The sequence below is a fragment of the Tupaia chinensis genome, unplaced genomic scaffold, assembly GCF_000334495.1.
Source record: "Tupaia chinensis unplaced genomic scaffold, TupChi_1.0 Scaffold000234_1, whole genome shotgun sequence".
In the NCBI taxonomy this organism is placed as follows: Eukaryota; Metazoa; Chordata; class Mammalia; order Scandentia; family Tupaiidae; genus Tupaia; species Tupaia belangeri.
The window spans coordinates 638,906-653,545 of record NW_006159712.1 but is presented as its reverse complement, the minus strand read 5'-3'; the positions used below and the strand labels follow the sequence as shown (position 1 = coordinate 653,545).

Sequence of the window (14,640 nt, the reverse complement as noted above, 5' to 3'; positions counted from 1 at the left end):
AGGGGAAAAGAAGCCACTTCGATGCAGAGAGGCTGCCCAGGCTGGTCAGAGACTATTACATTTTATGCAGCAAAACCCAGATGTCCTGCAGCAGGTAACTGGTGGTTGGTCATCTCACTTAAGAAATAGAATTTCCTGAGGCTAGCGGGTGGCATAGTGGTTAAGGCTCTGGACTCCCACTGCGAACTACTGTGAATTGTGACCTGCCACAGTTCGAGTCCCAGACATGGTGGCTTGAAACTCATACTAGGCACATGTGCATGTATGTGTCCCCAGAGTCCCAAGGAGAATGGAGAAGGGATTGCAGCATGACCATCTGCTCCAGGGGGTGCAATTTCTCATTTTCTGTCTTGGTCTCTCCAGCAAAGTACATGCACCCTATAGTAAAAATCTCCTAAAAAAAGAAAGAAAGAAAGAAAGGAAGAAAGGAAGGAAGGAAGGAAGGAAGGAAGGAAGGAAGGAAGGAAGGAAGGAAGGGACTTTCCCAAATGCCAGCTTGGTCACTGAACATCTCTTAAAGCACTTCTCTTGCCAAGACTCTAACCAATTATTCTGTGGGAGTATTTTCCTAGAAAGTGGAAAGTGGTATGTGTAGTGCATTAGCCTCAGGATTACCCATCTTAAGAAATCCCTATGTTAGCCCAGCAGGTGGCATGCAGGTTAAAACTCTGGATCCCACATGACCAGGTGTATAGTTCAAGTCCCAGACCTGACAGCTTGAAAATCACACTGAGTACGTGTGTGCGAGTGCCCAAAATCCCAAGAGGAGACTAGAAGAGAAGGGATTGTGGCATGGCCATCTCCCTTAGGGGGTGATTTCTCACTCCCCCCACTCACTGTCTCTCTCTGGCAAGTGCATGCACCCTATAGCAAAAAAATAAAAAGGAAAAAAGAAATCCCTGTGTCATTTATCCCACCTCAGTGAAGCTAATTCGAAAAAGAGAATAGTTCTTCCAGAAATATGAGAAAATTATGGTACAACTGGAATTGGAAGTACTCCTCATCCCCGGAGCCTCCGTCCGGATCATCAGCTACCGTTGGCCTTGTGAGCACTTCGGCACCTTGGGCTCCTGGTCTGTTCCAGGCTATTTGCTTGGCACTGTCTCTTCGTCATCTTACAGCCATATTTTTCCATCTTAACCACAGTTTCTTTTATTTCCCCCTTTTTTTTTTTAATTGTCAAAGGGCACATACTTGCCAGAAGAGCGAGAGAGGAGGAGGGAGAAAGCGCCCTCCAATGAGATATGGTCACGCCCAGTCCTTGCTCCTCCCTTTCTTCACCCTGTTGGGATTTGGGGCATGCACACACACATGGCATGTTCTTCAAGCCCCGAGAGCTGGGACCCAGACTTCAGTCAGCCATGTGAGGTGTGACGTCCTTGCCCACGAGGCCAGTAAGCTAACCCAATGTATTTGTTTTCAAAATTGTTTTCTGACTGTTTTCCATATGAGTTAGGTTCAAGTTCAGTGTTATTTTAAAAACTCACTTCTACAATTCACATCCTACTTTTGGTTGTTTACATTTGCCACATTATGTTTGTAGTGTCTTGCCACATGGTCTTAGAGAGCAGATAAATTGCCTGCAATCTGCAGAAAACGTCCGTCTAAGTAAAGAAATAGTGAAAATGGAGTAAGACAGCCAGGGAAGAAGTTTCCGTCCTGGCTGCCATTTTTTGCTAATACTTAAATGAAATTATTTAAACTTTATTTGTGGTGATGTTTCAGTTAACCAGTCACTTTCTAGGGGCCGGGGGTTGGTATAATTCAGATTTTGTGTAACTAGGCAAAGGACTTTAGAGCTGTGACTCTTCGGTCTAGCCCAGGATCTATTGTGACATGTTTGGTAATGTAGTACAGGGAAGAGGAAGGAAACTCACATTTATTGAGGATTTATTACCTTCAAGATACAAGAACCATTAAGACTTAGAAGACGTCATTTTTCTCCTTAGAAAGTTCCCAGTCATGTGAGACAAAGAGACAGGTGACTAGCCAGCTACTGACTTGACTGGCTAACGTAGTAATGGTGGAAAATGACACAGAGGTGAGGACTGGCCAAGCAGTCTTCTCACTTAGGCCCCACCGCATCCCTGAAATATAGATGTCATCATCCTCATTTCATAAATGAATCAGTTGACGCACAAGAGAGCAATTGGAAAGGATGGAGTTGGAATCTGAACCATGTTCTGTTTAGCTCGAAAGCCCAAGCCCTTACTGCTCACACCACTGATTCTCAAGTGAGGATAATGTCTCAGATTCACCCTGCATGCCTTTTTAAATATACATCCTGTGGGGTCAGACAGTGGCCCAGTGGTCAGATGGAAACTGCAAGGCCGACTCACTTCTGGAATGCTCCCGAGAACGCCAGGCATGCATGTCCAGGCATGTATGTGACCGTGCCCAAGATCCGGGGATGGCTGAGGCTAGGTGGATCATGGCAACAGAGCCTTTGGGGAGGCATCAGGCCTCCCTAAGGCCTTCACTCCCCCTCGGATAAGGTGGCCACTGCTCCTACTGAGAGTGTCACAGCCTCACATGTTACGCCTGAAGAAAGTTAAGAACCACTGCCTTGGAGCCAGCATGTAGTATAGTGGTTAAGGCACTGGACTCCCACATGGCAGACCACAGTTTGAGTCCCAGACCCAGAGGCTTGAAACAAACTGGGCACGTATGCATGAGGGCCCAAAATCCCAAGAGAAGAACAGATGAGAAGGGATTGCCTCCCTGGGAGTTGATTTCTCACATTCCCCCTCTCTGTCACTGTCTCTAGCAAGCTCATGCACCCCATAGCAAAAAATCTCTCTAAAGGAAAAAAGAAAAGAACCACCACCTTAAATTACATAGCCACTGAAGAAAATACCTATTCATTGACTAGCCAGGAGTCAGACCCAGCTCCCACCCCACTTCGTCAAGGGACTGATCTACCATCAAACCACTTCTGCCAGCACTCAGACATAATCACAGTATTGTCCCGTAAACTTTGCTGGAAACTTTTAAATTGGTGGAAAATTTTAGCAAAAATCAATAGGCTTTGGTCCTAGACAAAATGCCGTCAGATGGTGCAGAGCGAGTCGCGATTGTGCGGGAGACGGTCAAGTTTGTTTTCTCTCAGGACTGTTATGCGTTTGTTGGTTTAAGTCATTTCTGTGTGTTAATAATACTTGGTAATCCTTCACTTTACAGCATGTGACTAAGCAGTGATATGTCTTTATTAACAGTGGAATACATTCTATTTATTTGGAATGTAAGCTTTCAGATAGCGTTTTAAATATTAACGACTGGTCTCTGGTAGTCAGCATAAATATGATTTGCATTAGCACTAGGTCGTATCATCCTGAGTGCTTCTGATGTCAACTGTTGGGTATAGTAATATCTGACATCATCTCCTTAGGTCACTGACAACTTTGACCTCTATTCTTATGCACAGTTTCTATCGTCTCAAAAGCTCTTTTGAATTGATTTGAAATTTTGACTCTTCCCTTTATGAGGCAGTAAAATTGATAATTATTCAGATGGGAACTGAGCGCTGAGTGAAAAATCAATTCTGCCCGCTCTCTGCTGCGTATAAAATTACTTCTGAGTCGGCTGGACTGAACGGATGGCCAGAGTAAAAGCAGCAGGCAGGAGTAGTGGGAAGAATTAGCTGGACAGAGCTAATAGCCTGAAGGGATGGACTTGGAAAAGAGGGAGTGGGCCAGTTGGGGGTTATTATGAGAAGGGATGGGTCCCATTGATCATCTGTTTACATCTGCCTTCCAAGACCTTATAAATCAGCCCTGAAGAGCAGCAGAACCCAAGATTCAGCTTCTTACCAGAGGGACTTTGTATTAGATTATTCTCATTTTCACACTCAGATAAAAAGTGAGCCATTGATTATTCATTGGTTGCCCATTAAACAGTGTTTTTAATAGGTGATTTGCCTATCTCAGAAGGTAATGAACAAGGTTGCTGCTTCATAACTTGAGGTTTCAGTTTTCAAGGCATCTGTGTCGGTTAAGTAATGCCTAACCCTATTAAAAGGAATGGGTTACAAATTGCTTAACAGTGCTGAAAAACTAGACCCTAATGACTAATTGTGTTCAGACTTTAGAGAGGGTTTGTCAGCTCTTTAAACTAAACTGATGCTATGATACTGCAATTATTTACTAGTTTGAACTGCTTCTACCCCCCCACACACACACCAAAAGAAACCTGGGTCTGTTGCTGGAAGCATAACAGCGTGAAGGGTGTCGATTCCAAATTGCAGAAGTTCTCTCTTCAAGCGTCCATAGTACAGGAAGCATGAACCTGCAGAAGCGGTGTTCTTGTACCCTTACAGGCCTTCCTGTTTGTACCCAGAGCCCCAGGAAAGACATTTTAAGTGCCTCCACCTGGAAACGTGTTTATTGTGACCTGCCATGTGGCTTTAGATCTTCAGTATTTTTAAAAATATTCTCCAAATAAGCTGTCTTTCTTATCTTACAATTTAACTTCCCATACATTAAAATTTAGTCCATTTGGAGTCCTGCTATAATTAAGTGAATCTATGCCAAATAAGAATTATCACCTCACCAGTGTTGCGTTAACAATTGAGGACACCCCAGTTTATATAACATAGGGAGAAAGTATTGCCCAACTGTTTCTATGTGATTAGGAGGATAAACCAAAAATTTAAGAATAGACTAACAGTAACTGATCGGATTACTGCTCACTACTGACAGGCAGCAGGTTAGACACTGACCTGCCTTAGTAGTTGGGAGATAATATATCTGGGGCGATTTCTTCGGTTTCATCACTGGTCACGTGAAGTATCTGCATAACCCGTAGGTCAGCATCCATTTATATCACAAAATGAAAGATTTGCCCAAACAGATGAACAAAGGTGAGTGGTTTATAGAATAGAGGGACATTTCAGAGCTGTAACTATTTCTGAGATTTTAAAGATGCTGATGCCTAGTGCTTCTCTAATTTTAAGCTAATTGTTCTAGAAAGAGTAGCACCTCAACAGAACTAGAACTAGAACTATGTGATTTCCAGCATTACGAACTAGTTATGCAGTTAGCTTATTACCAAAGTATTTTAGCAGTTTGGCTCTAAAATCTAAACACGTTGCAAGAGGAATTAGAGCAGTTAGGCTTGAATTTATCTTACCATCGTCTTTGGACATTGGGCTCAAGTCAGCTATCCTAAAAACACAAATTTCTAATAATGATTTTCTTTCTTTTCCTCCCACTCTCTTTTTTAATTTTATTTTTATTTATTTTTTTTATTTATTGCTAACATGACATTTACTACAAATTGTGAAGAGCTGTCAGAAACTATAAGAATCATACTTCCAGAGGGGCGCAAGCTGAAAGAGCGTTCACCCTTTCCTCAGTCAGTCAGTCAATCAATGGAAATTGCTTTTGTATATGCTCTTCATGACATGCATCCCAAAGTGAATTATAGCAAAAGGGAAATCATTTGCTCTTTTTTCATTTCTGTGTTTAGACTGAAACAATATTGCTCAACATTTTGACATACTATACAAGACATCTTTCATACTTAAGGTTCCATTCCATAATACTAAGTAGGAGAAAGTGCAGTTGCATATTTAACTGACACTGGGATTGTGGCCTGTAGAACCTTGGCAAGACTCATAAGTAGAAAACACTTGGGTGGATAAAATATAGCCATGTCTTTTATCTTCTTAAAAACATAATTAGCAGATGTGCTCATGTTAATGAAGATAGTTCTAGTGATCCTCAAGTAGAAAGTATGCCTTCTGTATAACCCATTAGTTCAGACTGGTTGTCTTGCAATTTTATTATCAAAAATATGACAGTAGATTGATACAAAAAAAAAAAAAAGGAAGAAGATTCACAACTGGTTCAGAGGATAACATGCATTTAAAGGGTTAAAGGAAGCCAGGGGCATGTCATTAGACACTGAAAGTGGAAAATAGGAACTCACCTTTTATGTCGGAATTATTCTCCACACATGCTGCTAAAATCTTGGGCTTCTCTACAGTAATCTACACGTCTGTCGTGTATTTTTTTCTAAGGGAAAAATAACTGCACATTTTTGAGTGCTTCCTAAGACCAACAGATTACATGGTGGTTAAGGCAGCAGGATCCCACATGGGCAATTTTGCGGTTCGAGTCCCAGACCCAGTGACTTGAAAATCACACCAGGTGCGTGTATGTTGTGTGTGTGCCAAAATCCCAAAAGCAGACTGGAGGAGAAGGGATTGCGGTGTGTTCATTCCCTCTGGGGGGTGATTTCTCTCTGACCCCCTCCCACCTCTCTCCAAGGGAGCACAGGTGCTCTATAGCCAAAAAAAAAAAAAAATTCAAGTGCTTACTACATGCAAGCACTAGCTTAAGTTCTTTATATATGCATTTATCTGATTTAATTATCACAATCTCTCTGAAGGTGTAATATTATTGTCACCATTTTACAGAGATAGAAACTGAGGCACAAAAAGATAAAGTAACTTACCCAACGCCATGAAGCTAGTAAGTGGAAGAACTAAAATTTTAGCATATTTATGTTTAACTCGTTTACCTACTTACCCACAAAACTACCTCCTTTGTTTGGTGGCTTCTGATCTAAAGAAGAGTGTATGTTTTGAGCACTTAAACTGAGGCAAGTTGAGCTTTCAGTAAGTGCCACGAGGGCCACCCTTAAGGTAGAATAATTTAGAGCAGTCATCCTATACCCCAGCTTTGTACTGCAGCCGGGACAAAACAGATGGGCAATGACCCAGAGAGGCAGCGGGCAAGAGATGGGGAGGGTGCTTTGCCAGCTGGTGCGGAAAAGGGCCTGTGGCTCCCACCCTCCCTGGGGCAGAGCGCACCCTGTTTCATTCTACACCCATCCCCTTCATGAGTCCCACAGCCAAATGCTGAGCTTATAAAAGCTTCATAGAACACGAATCTTTGCAAAGGGAAACGTCTCATGGCGAGATGCTATCACTGTCTCGGTGTTCTTTCATGACTTCTTTAATGCCTGTGAGGTAGCTCCTGAGGCTCACCCTGAGCTGATCCTTCTAGGATAGAGTCAGTATGGCAGCTGTACACGACGGTGAGAACGCCACGTGTGCCTCATGTTCGCTCCCTGGACTCAGCACACCCCGTGCTCTGTCCTGACTCTCACCACTGCTCCGTCAGTGTAGAACCTCTTGTGGTAGCAAACTGCCTTTCTTTTTCTAAAGGGAATTCCTAGTGAGTACCCTAGCTCTTAAGGCCTGAGTCTGATACTTGGCTTCCTTCGGGCCTCTTTCCTGTTCTTATCCATTATACCAGGCTTTACAAGCGGAAATGCTTATAGGGCCACGCAGAAACCTTGGATAGTGCAGACTGAAGAGAGACCTAAACTGAGTACAGATCCTGTCTAAAGAGGGCAGCCTCAGCACAGCTCCCAACAACTATTAACTTATAGAAGGGTGAGTCCTACATCGTATAAACATGTCCGAATGTCTCCCCTAAAAGGAGCTAGAAATTCAGATTTTTAAATGTTAACCACTGATTGAAAACAAAACAAAAAAGGTAAAAATACTTGGCAAGCCAGCACTGTAGGTATAGCTGCCAGTTTTCCACATCTGTTATTATATTGGGTTGTCAGAGAAGTCATGACTATTTTTCTATGGAAAAATGTGTCATGACTTTTCCAACAGCCTAACACAATATTTAAGAATTTCAGGGGGCCGGCAGGTGGCGTGGTGGTTAAAGGTGCTGGATTCTCACACGGACGTTCATGGTTCAAGTCCTGGACCTGGGTGGCTTGCTTTCTCCCTTTCCCTTTCTTTCTCTCTCTCTGGTCAAATTTAAAAATAATAACAACAAATAGAATTAAATAAATAATATTAAATTTTTTCAGAACTAAGATCTCCCAGTATATCAAGCGTTAATATTTCTCACATCTATTCCATGTAGCACAGCTATAGTGATTTTTTTTCTTTTTTCTTATTTTTTTAACGACAGGCATATGTGCTCACCAGAAGCAGATAGTGAGAAAGAAAGTGAGAAATCACTCACCAGGGAGAATGACCAAGTCACAGTTCCTTCTCAACTCTCCTCTTGGGACTTTGGGCATACACATGCACCCGGTATGCTTTCAAACCACGCAGTTCACCATGTTGGATTCAGCCACCTTAACCACCATACCACCTGGCTGGCCCTACAGAAATATTATTTCCATTTTATTCTTTTTTTTTTTTTAAATGAGAGAGAAATGAATATTTTGTCAGGGTTTTCTCATGTTGGAATTTTACTGACCTACCCTACCAGTTGGTTAGAATTAGAGATACCTACCACCATGCCTTCCCTGTTGAGCGTGGTCCAGAAACCAAACCTTGGCATTCCGTGCAGCCTCAGCCTCATGTAACAGCACCTACCTACTACCAACATCACTATGATTGGGCCTCCATCTGTTTGTGTTTTTTTATATACATTTTTATAAATTTATATATATATATAAATTTATATATATATATATGTAATTTTCTATAGGGTACATGCACTAACCAGATAGAAACAGAGAGAGAGAAGCAAAGTGAGAAAGCACACCCTTCAGAGAGGAGGATGGCCACACCAGTCTTCTCTCACATTCTGATCTTGAGATTTGGGGCATGCATACACATGTGCCAGGTATCTTTTTCAAGCCACTGGGTCCAGGACTCACTCCCCACAGTCATGTGGGATCCAGCCCCCTTCACTGCCAAACCAGCTGACCCCCTATCTGCTTTTGTTTTGTTTTGTTTTTTATCATTTTTGAAGTACACTTTGTAAGTAAGTTGTTTAAGACAAAATAGTTATTTTGAAAGTTTTACCTAGTTTATTTTATTATTTGTTTGTTTGTTTGTTTTAACTTAATTTATTTTGCTTTTCTTTTACTATATTGAAGTTTCTACTGAAACTTAAAGGTAAGGGCACATGCTCTGACACTTGGGTTGTGTCTTTGCATACTGAGGGGACACAGTGAGCGGACAGTGAAACTCAGTTAATACTTTTCAAACTATTTTATTTCCAAAATAACCAAGTGTGTTTGAAGCAAAAATAAAACCCAGTTTTGTTATGTGTACATGTGTGCGTGTGCTCACACGATCCAGCAACTGAAGATCTGATGAGAATATCTGCAGGGACCACAGCTGGACAAAAGATTCTCTGTGATAACCAGGCAATAAACGTCCAGACAGGAGTAACTGCTACAGAACAAAAAATGTGTGACCATTATGCCCAAAGATCAGTTTAGATAAAGTTAATATTTACAGTTTAAAAACAGAAGTGCACTCGTTTTTTAATGAATCAAAAAGGCATTTCATCTGTGAGGTTCTAAAATTATTTGTCCATTCATCTTTATAACAATAATTCTAGCCAAAATATTTTGTTATTTTGAATATATATTTTGTTATATCTTGGTCATTTTTATTTCATTTTTTATAGGAATATTTGTTGAATGACTATTTCAACTATGACAAAAATGTTTTGTTTTGTTTTGTTTTTGAGAGAGAATTTTGCTATAGGACATGTGTGCTCTCTGGAGAGACAGAAAGACAGAAAACAAGAAATCACACCCCAGGGAGGATGGCCATGCCACAATCCCTTCTCTTCCATTTTTCTCTTGGGATATTGGGCACACTCGTTCACATGCCCAGCGTGAGTTTTAAGCTGCTGGGTCTGGGACTCGAACTACGATCAACTACATGGGAGTCCAGCGACATAACATTATGCCATCTACTGGTTCCAAAATGAAATTTTTTTTAATAAGAAAAAGAAAAAAAGAAAAAATGGCATTTTAAATAACAGAAAAAAATTAGAAATCTGTTCTTGATTTACAAATCATTGAATTAATGCTGTAACCATTTTTTTTACACAGTATCTTCTTTTTTCCTTAAAGATCACCTATATCTTGATTCTTGCCCCAGCAGAGACAGACACCATGTGATGGTCAATGATATCTACAAAACACACTCCCCAAAAATTAATTTTTAGATGTCCAATCTGCCAGTAGTGGTTTTAGGGACAGATGTAGTATGGCCATAGACTACTTAACATTATATTAGTATATGAAATGGTAATGTCAAGATTTTATGATATACTATAGAATAACCCTGCTGAAATTCATAAGGAAATTTCATTCCAAACACAGGTGAAGAAAGAAAAAAGTGCTTCAAATAGTGTTCCAAATGGTAACCATAACAGAGAGCACCCATCCCCACTCCACCCCCGCCCCCAGCCAGGACATGTGTTTTTCTACCTCTAAGCACAGTTTAAGGATGTAATCCACGGATAGCATAACTTGCCTTATTAATTGAAAGGGATGGAATCCACCAGATGTAGCCCAAACCAGCAGAGAGTTGGGTGACTAAGCAACAGCAAAGACACCATATTGAGTGAGCCAGAATCCAGTCTCCAAGTCATTTATTTCAGCCAGTGACAATGCATTTAAACTCCTGTGCCTCAGCAGTGATTGATGGTTTAATATCATATATAATTTTTTGAATGAAGGAAAACCATTTAAATATGTTACCATTTGCACTGGTATTCTCCTATGTACATAACTGCATTTAATCATTATGGGGATTGTTTTTATACTTGTGTAATTTGTATCCAAGAAATAACTGTCAAAACCATCTCGTGCTGTTGCTGGAAATGGTACAGTATGCTTCATACTTGAATAGATTCATTCTTCCTCGCTCGTAATTAAGAGTGTTGGAGCTTTCGCTGCTACCACATAGGAATTCCATGTTTACATTTCTGAGAATGAAAAATCAGCTGCAATGTGCTTTTTTCAGGTTCCCATTTTCTGGGGCTGTGATACTTAAGTACCTTAGTTTTGTACCAGTGTATGATTTGAAGGGTTCGATTTTAAGACTTTTAATATTAAAATACATAATAAAATTTTATTATCTAATTACAAGAGGGTTTTAGCCTCTTATTAAAGTTGCTAAATCAGACCTAGATTAGCATTATAATGGCACAGTTTGACATGGAATACTCAAAAGTCAAGTTCGAGGGAAGGGAGGGATTTTTTTGTTGTTGTTGTTTTGGGAGGTTTTCTCCTGCCCACACCCCTACACAAAATAACAAGGATGAAATGCATGTATGGAAACAAACAGGGAGCAATTTGGGACGCTGGAGAAGGAGTGGAGGTGTCAGCCTGGGATGGTACCCTTAGGCGAGGCAGCTGGTATATGTAGCCTTTTGTTTATCTGTTCCTGGTTTGTGTAGCCTTTAGGCCGGCACCAGAAACAATCACTCCTACAGGGTCAGCTGCTGGTCAGAAGCAAAGTAAGAAAAGATTTTGCGTCCAAACGCGGCAGCCATAATTTCTGTACAGCTGGCACCTGCTACTGGTGCGCAGCGTGAAGGTGAAAGGTCAAAGAGGCAGTTGTTCAAAACTCAAGAATGGCTTAAAGGGACTTGTAGATTAATCTGCTTTATTAACTCCCGTATATTAGATAACTATTGCTGTGAATGACAGTACATCTTTTTGAATAAGTCGCATCTCTTTCTCTTTTAAATTAGCTTTTGAGTAATGAATATTAAATAGAAAGCATTTCAGGGGTAATTAAATGAAAACAGAATGATGTCATTTTACAATTATATTTGTATGTTTATAGAATAGAGGAATTATGTTTTCCAAAGAGCTGAACAAAACAAAACAAAAATCCAACTCTCCATGAAGAAGAATTTGAAATACATAGTCACGTTTCCATAAGCTTTTGTCTTTAAACTAAAAAATATGTCATTTGTGACTTAGCATGAAGTCATTGGGTGCCAGTGGCTTGATCTGGCATTCCCAGGGGCTCCAAATGTCTTCTTTATGAATTAAAGTGACTGCAGTCTGTCATCGTTCTTTTATCTGCAGTTTAGCACAGTCACTTTTGCTATTAGTCTACAGCAAATGTTCTCAGGATAGAAAAGGAGTTTTACAAAATGAATAATGGCCATACCTTTTCCTTCACACTTATGTAGAACAGATAGAGATTATTTCACAAGGGAGAAAAGCACGGCTTTACACAGGTTTAGCCCAATAATAGTTAACCACACTTTATAACAGCCTCTCGCCCATTTTCCGAGTGGCAAGCGAAGTGGTTTTCAGCCTCTTTATTAATAGTGATTGGCATAATTGGCTATCCAAGTAAATGAAGAATCCAAATAATTGACTAAATGTATCCTTTTTTGAAATCTCTGCAAGGAAAACTTTTAACTCATAGAGTAAGAACTGACAGCAACTCTCAGATGGTTTTTAGGATCTGCATTCTAAAGAGATGGCTTTGTTGATTTATGGAGATTTTTGGTTTGGGATTTCACTTTGTTTTGCTTTTGTTTTGGTTTTGGTTTTGGGTTTTTTTTTGTTTTTGTTTTTTTTTCTTAAGAATGCTCAGAAAAAGAAAGCACCACAGAGGACACCTGCTTTTGTAACGCTAAAATAGCACGGACAGCAGTTTGTTCCCGTATTTCATAAACAGGAGTTGTTTGGGATTTCATCTGCATGCCCACATTTAATACAAGTGCAGCCTCTGCTCTGAGCAGTGTTTCTGTGACACAGGACATTGACCCCTGAGGTCATCTCCCTGTGTTACACCAAGCTAAACCGGGACTCACCAGAGGGACCCGAACTTTGCATGGGTATCACAGAGAAACTGGCTACCTCTACCTTGGCTAGAAAAGATGGGGTACACAGCGCTTCCTTCACTACCACTCTAAAGTGACAGATCCTACATACCTCTTCTTTTTATTTTTGGAGAGGTTTTCACTGTAGGGCGCGTGCACTCGCCAGACAGACAGAGAGAAACATAGAGACAGAAAGCAAGAAATCACCCTCCAGGGGGGATGGTCACGCCGCAGTCCCTTCTCCTCCGTTCTCCTCTCAGGATCTTGGGCACGCACGCACACGCGCCCGGCATGAGTTTTAAGCCACCGGGTCCGGGACATGAACTGCGGTTGACTACGTGGGAGTCCAGCGACATAGCCATTATGCTAACTGCTGGTTCCCCATACCTTTTCTTGAAGATATAGAATTTTCTTCCATCCTTTAATGGAAGCCTCTTTTCTACAGGGTTCTTGGGACCTAAGGTCTTCATACTTAAGCAGATTTTTTTTTTTTTAACTATAGGGTACATACACTTGCCAGAGAGGCAGAAAGACAGAAAGTAAGAAATCTCCCCCCTGGGGGCGGGGGGGAGGGCCATGCCACAATCCTTTCTCCGCCATTCTCCTTTCAGGATTTTGGGCAAACACGTACACACATGCCTAGCTTGAGTTTTAAGCCTCTGGATTCAGGACTTGAACCTTGACTTTGTGGGAGTACATCGGCATACCATTACACCATCTACTGGTTCCTCAAACCACGTCTCAAACAGAATTTTAACAATGAATGATTATAATGAAAAAGGTAGAAACTATTATCATATGCTAGACTTTTTGCAAAGCGCTTCATTTTTTTTTTCTATTTAAGTCTCAATTCTGTGCAGTGGGTATTTTTATCTCCATTTATAATCAAAATATTCTTTTTTAAAAATTATTTATTTAATTTTACTTATTATTTTTTATTTGACCAGAGAGAGAGAGGGAAGGTAAGAAAAAGCAAGCCACCGATTCCAGGACTCGAACCATGGTCAGCCATGTGAGAGTCTAGCACCTTAACCACCACACCACCTGCCACCCCGATATAATCAAAATATTGCGATTGAGGCTCTAAGTTGTTAGATAACTTACCCAGTATTACACAGCTCACAAGCAGCTGAACCCGTGCTTTGGCAATTACACAGTACGAATAAATGGCCTAGAAACAGGACTGGCAGGAATGGAAGAGTGACAGAAGGGAACACACAGCACTCACTCATTGTAAATCCTTGACCGAATATAAGACTTCTTTCTTTGAGAATTGGCTAGATAAGAGGTAAACGCTAGCCTAGTTCGAGTCTTTCTCCCTCAACTTAGAAACTGCACATAAATATTTTTCTTTTTTTCTTTTCTTTTAAAATTTATGTGCATGTACATGTGAGAGAGAGAGATCAAGAAAGATGAGCAACCTCTCCAGAGTCTGGCCATCCCATGTTCTCCAGCCCATAGGATCTTGAACATTCACACACCTGCCTGGAGTGAGAAACCACGTCTAAAAGATGCTAATCAGCCTCTAATCCTCACCTAGACTAAAGACTTGGAAATTCCAGGGCCGTGGTGCAGCCATTGCCTGCCATGTGCTCAGAGATATGTCCAGTCTTCAGGGGGAGAGAAAAGAAGCAGACATTCTGGGCACGCCTTAGGTGGGAGACGGAGCATCCCCAGAGGGAGGAGGGGAAAGAAACGGAGGAGATCCCGCCAGCAGCCTTGTCCATGGTTCTGAGCCCTTGGGAGGCCTGACTGTATTGCCTAGTCTTGGGTTCCTCAAGTTACCCCTTTTAGACCTGCGTTTTCTCTGAGATGGTCTCTGTCACAGCCATACTATTCTTGAGTGAGGGAAACTGTATGGGCAGAATGAGCCAGTGAGTACCGATTCACCTAGCATGAAGAAGGCATTCCATAAATATGTAAAATTAGCCTTTACTTTGGAAAATAATGAGAGAGATGGTCCCTTTCTTTTTTCCTGTCCTTTAAGACGTCAGTATCCCTACTGTTTATATGTGTAAATATGGAAAATATCCTAAGAGATTCCCAGCTCAAGACTTCCCTA

At 41.1% G+C, this 14,640-nt stretch overlaps 1 protein-coding gene across 1 annotated transcript in view; it reads left to right on the top strand.

The window, feature by feature from the left end:
• Positions 1–14,640, top strand: part of RANBP17 (RAN binding protein 17) — a 312,972-nt gene that overhangs the window by 280,025 nt on the left and 18,307 nt on the right. The gene's annotated exons all lie outside the window — the stretch shown is intronic.